Raw genomic sequence first — 13,574 nt, 5'->3', positions numbered from 1 at the left:
AGGGAAGGAAGGGAGGGAGGGGAGGGAAAGAGAGGAGAGGAGAGGGAAGGGTAAGAACATGACATAGAGTCAAGTAATGAAGGTAGAAACATGGAAGGGAGAAGAGAAATAAGAATGATGGAAAGTAGGAAAGAAGAAAGAAAAAAGTAGTTTATAAATGATGAACCAGTAGGGAAAAGAGTTAAATAAAACTGAATAAAAATGTGAGAGGTAGAGGAGGGGCTGATAAGAAAATGAGGTACGATTTTGTGTAATGGGGAAGAGATTTAAAAAGTGGAAGTCAATATTTTTAAATGACAATAAAATAAAACTGAGAGGATGGAGAGAATGCACTTGAAAAGATATAAGCCAATATAAATGACAAAATACAAAATAGATACAAAGCATTAGAACAAAAGAAATAGTTGAAAAAAATCTTACAAACAGGAGACAGTAAAAAATGGAAGAAGAGAGGAAGGAGGGAAGGAAGAGTGGGTGGGAGGTAAGCATGCAAGAAGGAAAGAATGAGGGGGAGAGATAAAGGGATGAAGGGATTAAGAGGTGAAGGAAGGAAAAGAAGGAAGGAAAAATAGAGAAAGACAAAGAGGACAGTGAACTAGAGCTAGAAAAGACAGAAAAGGGTTATTAGAGATGGAAGAAAAGAAAGACAGAAGGGGCAAGATAGAAAGGAGGAAGTGGGAAGAAAGAAAGGAGTTTAAAGTGATAAGTCTACAGAAAAGACTGAAATACAAAAATAAAATAAAATAAAGAATATGAGAATGTGAGAAGGGTTTGAAAAGGAGGTGCTAGTAAGAAAATTAAACACAATTGTGGACAGTAGGGAAAGAGATCTAAAAAGAAGTCAGTTGAAATATTCCAGTGAAATGAGATAGGTGGATAAATGACAGCTAGATAGGAAGGCAGGTAGATAGGTAGGTATATAAAATATATATATAACCATAGATGGGAGATAGATGATGGATGGGTAAATGGATGGATAGGTGATAGATAGAACTTATTTTAAAAGGAGAACCTAGTGAAAGGTCAGTACATAAAAGATAGAAAAAGATTTAGAAAGGGAAAGGAGAAATGAAAAACGTTTTTAAAAGAGGCCAAGTACATAGAGAGTAAAAGAAAGAGGGAAGATGGATAAGATGACAAGATAGGATAGGATAGGACAGGACAGGACAGGGCAAGACAGGACAGGACAGGACAGGGGAAGGGGAAGGAAAGCAAGAGAGGAAAGCAGGCAAGCGTGAAGACAGGCAAAGAGGAGAAAGAAATATAGAAAGGGAATAAGAAAAGACATAGTGAAGTAGAGTAAGAGAAGGAAAGAATGAAAGAGGAGATAGTAAAGAGATAAAGAGAAGATATTTAGAATAGATTTAAAAGAAATGTAGAGATAAATATGAGAATAAGACAGAAAAGAAAGAAGGAAGAAGAGTCAGAGACAGAAAGTAAGCAATAATGTTTCACAAGCAGAAAGGTGCCAATAAAAATAGAGTGTAAACTATATAAAAGTAAAAAAAGAGAAAGTTATAGAAGGATAGAAAAGGAAAGAAAGACAGAAATAGAGAACAAAAATGAGAAAAGATTAAAAATTAGAAACCTGTAAGAAGACTTTATACAACAAAGAAAAAGAAAAGTTTAAAAGGTAGTCAATAATAAATTTAAGAGAGATGTGAAAAAAAATGAATGAATAAGGCTACAAAAGTGATAGTGTGAGAGAGAAAGAAGAGAAGATGTTGAACAAAAGTCAATAAGAAATGCCACTGCAAAAAAAAAATAATAATAATAATGAATGCAAGAAAGTGAGTGATATAAGTTCTAAAAGGAGGAGAAATTTTTAAAACATAGTGTAAAAAATAGAAAGAACAAAGTAATGGAAGTGGAAGTGAAAGAGAGTGGGAAGGGATGAAGGAGTAAGAAAGAAGAGAGAGATGAATGGAAGGGAGAGAAGGAGGGATCAAGAGATGGAAGGAGGTAGGAAAGAAATTGAAGAATTTTAAAAGGGATGAGGCTTAGAAAAAATGGCAAAATTAAAAAGTAGAAAGAATGTAAGAGTGAAAAACAGAAGAGTTTAAAAGGAGGAACTAATGTGCAAAGTAAGTATAATTGCACAGAGCAAGGAGGGGATTCTAAAAAGAAGTCAGTTGAAGCTAGAGTCAAATAAAGATATCTAGATTGGTGACAGCTTGGTGATTAGATGATAGATTAAATAGATAGATGATAGACAGACAATGGGATTTCAAAAGAGAATTTAGTAATTAAACAAGACAAAAATATAGAAAGTGAGAGAAAAGGAAAAAAGTTTTTGAAAGGAGCTAGTAAAAGGAAGGGAGGGTGGAAGCAAGGAAAATGGAGGAAGTGGAAGAGAAAAGGAAGAAAAAGAGTTTATAAAGGATGAGTCGGTAGAGAAAAGAGTCATATAAAGAAGGAAAAGGAATATCAGAGTGAGATGAAGGACCAGTAAAAATCAAATACAATTGTGTGGTATGTGTGATTTAAAAAGTAGAAGTCAGAAAAATGAAGATAGAAAGAAAAATGATAGCCGTACATATACCCAGCCAGCTAGGTAGATAGGTAGGTAGAAAGAAGTGATTTTTAAAAGGGGAAAGTAAAGTGACATCAGAAACATGGCAGAGTGAGAGACGTCCCCAGATCTCTCCCCTTGAAACAACAATAAGCTGAATATTTAAAACTAAACAAAAAAATACCCAAACTGCACACCGGCACGTCTGAACGTGGGATCTGTGCACAAGAGCTACCACAGGTCAGAACCCAAGGTGTCGGGCAGTGGACTGGGAGAAACAAAGAAGCTGCCTCTCGCAGCCAGAGCTCCGCGTAGGAGAAGAGGGAGAGGAGAAGGTGTGGCAAGTTCCTCAAATAGCCTAGCTTGGGACAGCAGTGAGCTCCACGTGGCCAGAAGCATTACCCAGGTATCAGGGCAGAAAGCAGAGAGGCGGGAACAGCAGAGCAGCAGGGACAGCAAAGAAACAAGAGTTGAATTTTACCAGCCATGGTTGAAAACTGCGGCTGAGCCACAGACCCCATCCCCCAAACCAAAAGGCCCCTCCATCCATACCCATACCCTCTGAAATGCCGTGGAGCCCCAGGGAGATCTAAGCAAACGCTACCAAAACTGTCGCTAACACTGACAAGAAATGAGACTGCGAGTAGCGAGCGTAATTAAACATCTATAAGAAAAAAAGATATTTTTGGACTTTATATAAAGCAGACATCCAAGAGGCTTAGACACCACCTACTAGAAACCAAAAGAAAAGCACTTTCTTTGCAGCAGGCTAAAGAGAGACCTTTATATAATAAATTGTTCTGGAAAAATACCAGAATACACTTCCATTAATGCCCAAGTGGAGAAATAGTCCATTAAACACCATGAACAACCAAGGTGACAAAGCATCTCAGAAAGAAAGAGAAAAATCTCCAGAAAATAAACTTACAGACATGGAAATATGTGACTTAAATGACAGAGAATTCAGGATGGTACTTCTGAAAAACTCAATGAGATCCAAAACAAATCATATCAACAATTTCAAGAATTGAAAAAACAACTAGATGAGCAGAATGAGTTCTTTAGCAAGAGGATTGAAACCCTCAAAAAGAATCGAATAGACCTGGAGATAAAAAAAACACACTACAAGAGTTGAAAAATTAAATAACAAGCTTAGGAAATAGAATAAACCAAATGGAGGAAAGGATCAGTGATGAGGAAAGACAGAAATCAAGAAATAACTCAGAAGGAAGAAGAGAGAAACAGAAGAATGAAAAATAATAGAAGAGAAATACAAGAACTAGCTGATACCACCAGGAAAGGAAACATAAGAATAATGGGAATTCTTGAAGGGGAGGAAAAGGAGCAGGGAATAGAAAGCATTTTGAGACAAATAGTTGATGAGAATTTCCCAAATCTAAGGAATGAGCTGGAGCTTGGAATTCAAGAAGACAATACAACACGCAATTATCTCAACCCCCATAGCCCTTCACCAAGTCACATTGTATTAAAATTATCAAAAATCACCGACAAAGACAGAATTCTCAGGGCAGCCAAGGAAAAGAAGACGGTACCCTATAAAGGAAAACTCATTAGATTATCATCACACTTCTCAGCACAAACCTACCAAGCCAGAAAAGAGTGGAATCAAATATTCAAACTATTAAGTGAAAGGAACTATCAGCCAAGAATAATGTATCCAGCTAAGCACTCCGTTAGATATGAAGGGGAAATAAAGACCTTTTCCAGACATACAAAAATTGAGGGAATTCTCCACTACGAGGCCTGCACTACAAGAAATACTGAAAGGGGTCAGTTCACCTAAAACAAAATGACAAAAACAAACAACAACACATTACTAGAAGTAAGGTGACTAGCAGATTGATAAAAGCAGTGGAGTGCAATCCTTACTAGGAACTGGGCTTATAAGCTTTAAAAAATAAAAAGTGATTTGCTATAGCAAGATAGGAATAAACGTTAAGCATCCATATGGATAAATTGAGACAACAATGATTGAAAAGGGGAGGATTTAAAATCCAAATTAGCAAAGGAGAATGGAGATAGGGCACAGACAGAAGATAAAGGATGACTGTATGTATGTAACTATCCTTTACATATTCATAATGGTAATCACATGCCAAAACTTCAGAACCAAAGTATATAACATAAAACAAGAAGGACCAGAGGCAAAAACCACAAAAGCCAACCAAAATAAATAAATAAATAAAAAGAAATACAGAAACACAAGGACAAGGAACCAATGGAAACACCGAGCTACCAGAAAGGAAAAGATAAAATGGCTATAAGAAGACCTCATGTTTCAATAATCACACTAAATGTAAATGGACTGAACTCACCAATAAAAAGGCACACAGTTGCAGATTGGATCAAAAAAGCAAAACCCAAACATATTCTGCCTCTAGGAGACACTTCTAAGCTCCGAAGATAAATATAGATGCAAAGTGAAAGGGTGGAAAATGATACTTCAAGCAAATGGCATTCAGAGAAAAGCAGGAGTAGTGGTAATAATATCGGACAAAATAGACTTCATACTAAAAAATGTAAAGAAAGATACTGAGGGACATTCATAATGATAAAGGGAATCATGCACCAAGAAGACATAACACTTATTAATATCTATGCTCCCAATCAGGGAGCCCTGAAATATATAAAGCAATTACTAACAGATCTAAGGGAGAAACAGACCAAAACACTATCATAGTAGGGGACCTAAACACCCTACGGTTGGATATGGACAGATCATCCAAACAGAAAATCAATAAGGAAATAACATCCTTAAATGATACAATAGACCAACTGGACATAATTGAAATTTACACTGCCTTTCATCCCAAAACAGCTGCTTATACATTCTTCTCTAGTGCACATGGAACATTCACAAGGATTGACCACAACTAGGACACAGAGATAGCCTCAACAAATATAAGAGAGTTGAAATCATATTAACCATATTCTCTGATCATCATGCTTTGAAACTAGAGATCAACTGCAAAAAGAAATCAGGAAGAACCACAAATACATGGAGATTAAATAGCATGCTACTGAAAAATAACTGGGTCAGAGAAGAAATAAAAAGAGAGATTAAGAGACACATAGAAATGAGTGATAATGATAGTACAAGATATCAAAATTTTTGAGACGGCAAAAGCGGTCATAAGAGGAAAATTCATATCATTACAGGCCTATCTCCAAAACAAGAATGAGCCCAAAAAAACAACCTAACACTTCGTCTTAAAAAAAACTAGAAAAAGAAGAACAAATGAAGCCTAAAGTCAGCAGAAGGAAAGAAATAATCAAAATTAGAGCAGGAATAAATGAAATTGAAAATAAAAAAAAAGATAGAAAAAATAAATGCAACAAAGAACTGGTTCTTTGAAAAGGTTAAAAAATTGGCAAATCCTAAGCTAGACTCACTAAAGAAAAAAGAGAACATACACAAATAAACAAAATCAGGGATGAAAGATGGGAAATTATGACAGATATTGTAGAAATACAAAGGATCATGCAAGAATATTATGAAAAAGTATATAACACCAAATTTAATAACCTAGAAGAAATGGACCAGTACTTAGAAAAATGCAACCATCCTAGACTGAATCAAGAACTGGAAAATCTAAATAGACCAATCAGCAGTATGGAAATGGAAACAATCATCAAATCCTACCAAAAAGTCATAGTCCAGGAACAGATAGCTTCACTAGTGAAATCTACCAAACATTCAAAGAAGATTTAATTCTTATTCTCCTCAAACTTTTCCAAAAAGTCGAAGAGGAGGCCATACTTCCCAACTCATTTTATGAGGCCAATATTACCCTGATACCAAAACCTGGTAAAGATAAAAGAAAAGAAGGAAACTATAGACCAATATCTCTCATGAATACAGATGCAAAAATCCTTACTAATATACTAGTGAACCGAATATAGCAACATATTAAAAAGATTATATACCACGATCGAGTGGGCTTCATCTCAGGGGCACAGGGATGGTTCAACATATGCAAATCGATTAATATAATACACCACATAAACAAATTAAAAAATAAGAATTATATGATTATATCAATAGATGCAGAAAAAGCCTTTGACAAGATACAGCATTTATTTATGATCAAAACATTTAACAAAATTGGCATAGAAGGAAAATACCTTAATATAATAAAGGCCATATATGACAAGTACTCAGCCAATGTTATACTTAATGGTGAAAATGTAAAAACTTTCTCTCTAAGATCAGGAACAAGACAAGGCTGTCCACTATCACCACTGTTATTCAATATAACATCAGAGGTCCTAGCGAGTGCAATCAGGCAAGACAAAGATATAAAAGGCATCCAAATAGGAAACGAAGAAGTCAAACTGTCACTATTTACTGATGACATGATTCTCTATATAGGAAACCCTAAAGACTGCATGAGAACACTACTAGAAACAATAAGCAAATACAGTAATGTTTCTGGATACAAAATCAATGTTCAAAAATTCATTGCATTCCTATAGTCTAATAATGAAATGTCAGAAAAAGAAGTGGAAAAAATAATTCTTTTTTCAATTGCAACAAAAAGAATAAAATACCTAGGAATAAATCTAACGAAACGTGAAGGACCTCTATGATGAAAATTATAATACCTTATTAAAATAAATTAAAGAATATACAAAGACATAGAAACATATTCCGTGTTCTTTAATTAGAAGAATCAACATAGTTAAAATGACCTTATTACCTAAAGCATTATGCAGATTTAATGCAATCCCCATCAAAATCCCATTGGCATTTTTTAAAGAAATAGAACAAAAAGTCATCAGATTTGTATAGAAGCACAAAAGACCCCAAATTGTCAAATCCATCAGGAGACAAAAGAATGAGACTGGAAATATCACTCTGCCTGACATCAAATTATACTACAAGGTGACAGTAATCAAAATGGCATGGTATTGGCTGAAAAACAGACACGCAGACCAGTGAAACAGAATCAAGAGTCCAGAAGTAAACCCATATTTATATGGGCAAATAATTTTCGACAAAAAAGCCAAAAACATACAGTGGAGAAAGGAAAGTCTCTTCAATAAATGGTGCTGGAAAAACTGGAAAGCCACCTGCAAAAGAATGAAACTAGACTGTTGTCTATCACCCCACACCAAAATTAACACAAAATGGATTAAGGACCTGAATATAAGACAATAAAATGCGTAGAAGAAAATATAAGAAATAAACTCAAGAACCTTGGAATTAAAGAGGATTTTATAAATTTGACCTCAAAGGCAAGGGAAATAAAAGCAAAAACAAATGAATGGGACTACATCAAACTAAAAAGCTTCTGCTCAGCAAAAGAAACCATCAACAAGGTAAAGAGACAACCATCCGAATGGGAAAATATATTTGCAAGCAATGCCTCTGATAATGGCCTTTGCCCTTTGTATCCAAGACATACAAAGAACTCATATGACTCAATAACAACAACTACAACAACAACAAAAAAAAAAACAACAACAACAAATGATCCAATAAAAAAATGGACAGACAACCTGAACAGACACTTCTCTCTAGAGGATGTACAAATGGCCAACAAATTTTTGAAAAGATGCTCAACATCACTAGCTATTAGGGAAATGCAAATCAAACCACAATGAAATACCATCTCACACCTGTTAGAATAGCTATAATCAACAGGACAAGTAATAAGAAATGTTGGAGAGGATACGGAGAAAAAGGAACCCTCATACACTGCTGGTGGGACTGCAAATTGGTACAGCCACTATGGAAAACAGTATGGAGTTTCCTCAAAAAAACTAAGAATTGATCTACCATATAATCCAACAATCCCTCTACTGGTTATGTACCCCAAAGACTTGAAAACTCATATTGGAAAAGTTATTTGCACACCGATGTTCATAGCAGCATTATTCACAATGGCTAAGACATGGAAGCATCCGAAGTGTCTTACAATAGATGATTGGCTAAAGAAGCTGTGGTACATATATGCAATGGAATATTATTTAGCCATAAGAAGAGATGAAATACTGCCATTTAAAGCAACATGGATGGACCTTGAAATAATCATACTAAGCAAAATAAGCCAGACAGAAAAACTTGAAAATCACATAATATCATTTATATGTGGGATATAAACCTAAAAGCAACAAATGAACAGGACAAACAAACAGAGACTCATGGATATGGACAATGGACTAGTATTTACTAGATGGAAGGTGGGAGGGGATAGGGGAGAGGTAGACAGGGAGAAATATTTAAATCATTTCAATTTCATTAATAATTTTAAAAAATAAAGCAAAATAATGCTATGCGAAAAATAAAAAATTAAAAAATTTTTAAAAATAAAAAGTCGTTATAAGCTAATAAATAAATAAATAATAGTAGAAAGTAGTGAAGACAGAAAAGGAGAAAAACATATAAAGTAAGAGAGAAACAAAAAGTTTAAAAAGAAGAGTAGTAAAAATAAAGTAAGAGAAGAATGTAAGGAAAGTGAGGGAGGAGACTAGGAAAGGGGAGAGAGAGAGGAAGAACGAAGGATGAAAGAAAGGAAACAAGAAGAGAAGGAAGAAGGGAGAAATGAAAGAAGACAAGAGGGTGATGGTGGGGTGAATAGATGGAGAAAGAAGAAGGTAGGAAGAGGAAAAGAAATGAGAAAAGGAAGAAATGGATATAGAGGTAGAAGATAGGGAAGGAGGAGAAAGGGAAGAAAGAATGAATGAAAGCAGGAAGCGAGGGAGGGAGGAAGGCAGTAAGTCATGCATGTACAGAGGCAGGGAAAGAAAAAAGAAAGACATTCAGAGAGACCATGAAAGAAATGGAGTGAGGAAAAGATAAAGAGTAGGATGTAGGGAAGAGAGGTAGGGAAGAAATGGAGAGCAGGGAGAGAGAAATCTAAAAAAGTCAGTTAAAATACAGTAAAACATAGTTGAATAGATGGATGGCAGGTAGCTTGGTGGATAGGTAGATTAATAGATAAGTAGGTTGATGGATAAATAGGTAAGTAAGCAGGATTTTATATGGAAGTCCTACTTTAAAAAAAAAAGACAATATCAAAAAGATGAAAAGAAGAGTGAAGGAAAGAAAAAGTTTAAAAGAGGAGCCAGTAAAAAAAGAGGGGTATAAGAGGGAAGGAGGGAGAAAGAGAGGGAGGTAGTGAAGGTAGAAATGTAGAAGGGAGGTAGGGAGGGGAGTGGAAGAAGAGACAGGGAAGGATGGGAGGGGAGGTTCGAAGGGAGGGAGGAAAGGAAAGGAGGAAGCAGGAAAGTAAGAGAAGAATTCTAAAATGGAGTAAGGCTAGGAAATAGTCAAATGAAAAGAAAGAGAATGTGAAAGTGAGAGACAGAGGAGTTTAAAAGGAGGAACTAGTAAGAAAATTAAATACAGGATAATTTTAAGAAGAGAAACCAATACTAAGACAGAACCAAAATCTTAGATAGTAAAAGAAGGAAAGAAGAATTTTTTTTAATTAGCATGTGAAAAGAGAGTAAAAGAATGAGAGAAGAAGCGGGAGGATGGAAAAGAAGGAAGGGGAGGAAGAAAGAAATTTATAAAGGATGAGTCAGTAGAGAGCAGAGTTAAAGAAGGAAAGAAGATGTAAGAGTTAAATGTAGTAGCCATAATGAACATCAAGTATAGTTGTGTGATGGCAGACAGATTTAAAAAGTAGGAGTCAGAAAAAGTCAAAGATGATTGATAAATGAATAAATAGGTAGGTAGGTAGGTAGGTAGGTAGGTAGGTAGGTAGGTAGGTAGGTAGAAGATGATAGATGATAGATAGATAGATAGATAGATAGATAGATAGATAGATAGATAGATAGATAGATAGATAGATAGATAGATAGATACAGACAAAGGCAGACAGACAGACAGACAGACGTTGGCATAGATATGTACATAGATAGAACTAATTTGAAAAGGAGAAACCAGTAAATAGTACTTAAAAGTAATGAGTTATAAAGGGAAAGAGAAGAAATGAAAAACTTAAAAAGTGGGCCAATAAATAAAAAGTAAAAAGAAAGGTGGGTAGGGTAGGGTAGGGTAGGATGGAATAGGATGGAACAGGGTGGGGAAGAGAAGGGAAGAGGGAAGGGGGAAGGGGAGGGAAGAAGAAGAGAGAGGGAGGGAAAAGGAATAGAGAAAAAGAAGTTTTAAAAGGACAGCAGGAAAAGAAATACTTTTTTTAAAAAATTGAGAGATAAAATGTGTGCAAGAGAAAGTTTTTAAAAGATGAGCCAGTGATATACAATTTGAGAGGCAGGAAGGAATGGAAAGTTTGAGAAGGAGGAGTCAGTAAGAAAAGCTCACAATTCAGTTCAATGAGATGATGCTCTAATCTTCTGACTCTGGGATAATAAATCACTTTAGCACCTATATTTCTCCCTCCATCTGCAACTGTTAACTTCTAGAAGAAAGAAAGTTTCAGGTAGGCATCTTAAACAGCGGCCACCTCAAATGCTTTTTGAAAAAGTAAATATAAAAGAATTTATGTTAACAATATTACAGAGGTTATAGGAGCATGAAGATGTCTATTTTACATATGAAATTGACTTCTACTGCTTATAATCAGGTTGTCATCTTCCACCATGTAGACTCCAAGGGATACACATCTTATAACTCTAATGAAAACCCAATTAGTACACATATAGTTTGGAAATGGAATCCTTTTTGTCTCTAAATGCTTAGAAACAGAATCTGTAGTCACCTCTTTCACAGATAAAGTATATGTATATAGTTGCCTCTGCCAGGCTGAGGCACAGCCAAGAATTATCATGGCCACTGTGGCTTACAGGGTCTCCAACACAGTTATTATGCTGGTATGTATCTCCACACAGAGAGAAAGCCAGGTTCTCCTTCAGCAAGCTGGAAGAATGGAGGTTTTCCTTTCTCCCTGATAACAACTCTGCCCCCATTCAAGTATAGCTTTAACTAGACAACATAATACAAAAGTGGTTTTCCTGCCTTCCCATCACATCTCCCTATTCTAGAATTTTTCAGCCTTGCTACTATTGACATTTTGGGTTAGATAATTCTTTGTCGTGAGGCCTGTCATATGCATTGTAGGATGTTTAGCAGCATCCTTGGCCTCTACCCACTAGATTTCAGGAGCAACCCCCTGTCCACCTTTATAACAACTAAAAATGTCTTCAGACAGTTCCAAATGTCCTCTGAGGTACAAAATCACCTCCCATTGAGAACCATGACCTATACTCTCCAATTCCTCCCCACAACCCCATATATAGACTAGCATATGGCTCTCCTTCTATTGGGCATGAAATGGTAAATAGAATCTATCTTGGATAACTGTCATCTCCATTATTAAAAATAAATATTTTATTGTGTCTCTCTAAGCTTCTTCTCCAAAGATAAAGAAAATGAATGACACTGCCAATAACCTGAAATTACACCAACGACAAAAACGTAATTGAGATGTTATGATTCAAAATACTAAAATAGTAATTGGTGGAAAGACTGGATTTGGTACTGACCTCTTCTGCTTACAATGCAGATAAATCCTCTATACTCTGTTGTAAATGATGGATTTTGAGTAACACTTACCAACAATGCTACATCTTCTCTTGCCTTCTGGATTAGACTCCCTACTTACACAGTTTATGTCACTGCCTCCACACGCCTATGAGCAGGGCAGTCCACATTTTGTAGCTGACAACCCTGCAAGCCCAGGTCAGAGCCCTGTCTTCTCCACAGGCCTTGCTCTTGATCACATTTCTGTACCTTTCCATTCCTAACAAGATCCCAAGGCATTTTTTTAGCCTGTGCCTCAACTGGCTGCTGCCACCTCTGCTGCCACTCTTGCACCGGCAGTTCTGCCTCCCAGGGAAGCTTTTACCTGCATCTCATTGGAGAAGCATCCTTGCAGATTGCTGATTGGAGATGCTACTGAGGTTTCTGAAGCCTATGGCCCTAGAAATCTAGTGAGGACCAAGATCCCAAGCAATGCTCTTTCTCAAAACTCTTCCCTTCCTTAGGCTTTGGACTTTTCAGGCCTGACCTAACATCTGTCACTTCAATGGTAGCAAAAATATTTTATTCTGTCACATATTTTTCTGTGGTAGTGGAGCATGCCATCAGTGTTGCCCACTCTTTTTCCCCTGTTCTTTTTAGAACAGCTCGACTGAGTAGTTGTTGTCGTTTTAACATTTCAACCCACTTCTTGAGTAGGCTTCTTTAACACGTGTAGCAGTACTAACACTATTTGCTGAATCTATGTCTTCTTTTTGCTTTCTGGCTCAGTCATTGATGTTTCTAACAAACTCCTCTAGGTTCCCCTCCTCTACATCCTCTAACATACACCTCTAGATCCCCAAAATGGCTCAGACTTTCAGGGAGTCTCCCCATTTTTCTGCTTCTTTCCCAAAGACGGTGTCCAGATGTCAGGGACAAGAGATATGGCTTATGTTCTTATTCCTCTATTGTTGGCAGTATGGGCATTATCTAAGAGTTTATTAGAAATGCAGATTATCAGGCCCCACCCCAGACCTTCTTAATCAGAAGCTGCATTTTCACAAGATCCCCAGTGCTTTATATGCATGTTAAAGTTTGGGAAACACTGGCTTCCATGATTTCATGAAGGCAGAATAAAGTCAGAGTGCTTAGGTAAAATGTCCTCTGCTTCCTCTGGTCTCCAAAGATATGCCCTTATTTCCATTGAAATAGTGCTTGATCTGTTGACATTCACAGTTGAAGTCAGCTGTCATGCAGTGACTCAGGCTCTGGTCTCTCTGGACTCAGTAGAACACTTCGTTTTTCCCATTCCACCTCACTTCTAGCTGGCTGCCCCACAACACTTGGGGTGGAGCCCTCTCTCACCTCCACCATGTGACTCCCCTCACAAGCTCCCCATTTACACTCTCAGCCCTTCCTGGGCCATGTGTACACCACATGGGAACCAAGAGTGGCTTAAGAAAGCAAAACCTCAAGGAGAAATAGGGAGAGATTGGTAAAAGGGTATAAATTTTCAGCTATAAGACGAATAAGGTCTGAATTTCTAATGTAAAACATGATGACTATAGTTAACACTGTAATATTGAAACTTGCTAAGACAGTAGAATG

General features: G+C 36.5%; 1 protein-coding gene across 1 annotated transcript in view; it reads left to right on the top strand.

The window, feature by feature from the left end:
• The window catches only part of LOC105308327 (fibrous sheath-interacting protein 2-like), a 97,621-nt gene that overhangs the window by 22,521 nt on the left and 61,526 nt on the right, over positions 1 to 13,574 (top strand). The gene's annotated exons all lie outside the window — the stretch shown is intronic.

Source organism: Pteropus vampyrus, unplaced genomic scaffold, assembly GCF_000151845.1.
Source record: "Pteropus vampyrus isolate Shadow unplaced genomic scaffold, Pvam_2.0 Scaffold566, whole genome shotgun sequence".
Classification (NCBI taxonomy): Eukaryota; Metazoa; Chordata; class Mammalia; order Chiroptera; family Pteropodidae; genus Pteropus; species Pteropus vampyrus.
This window is presented reverse-complemented; position numbering and strand designations above follow the sequence as displayed.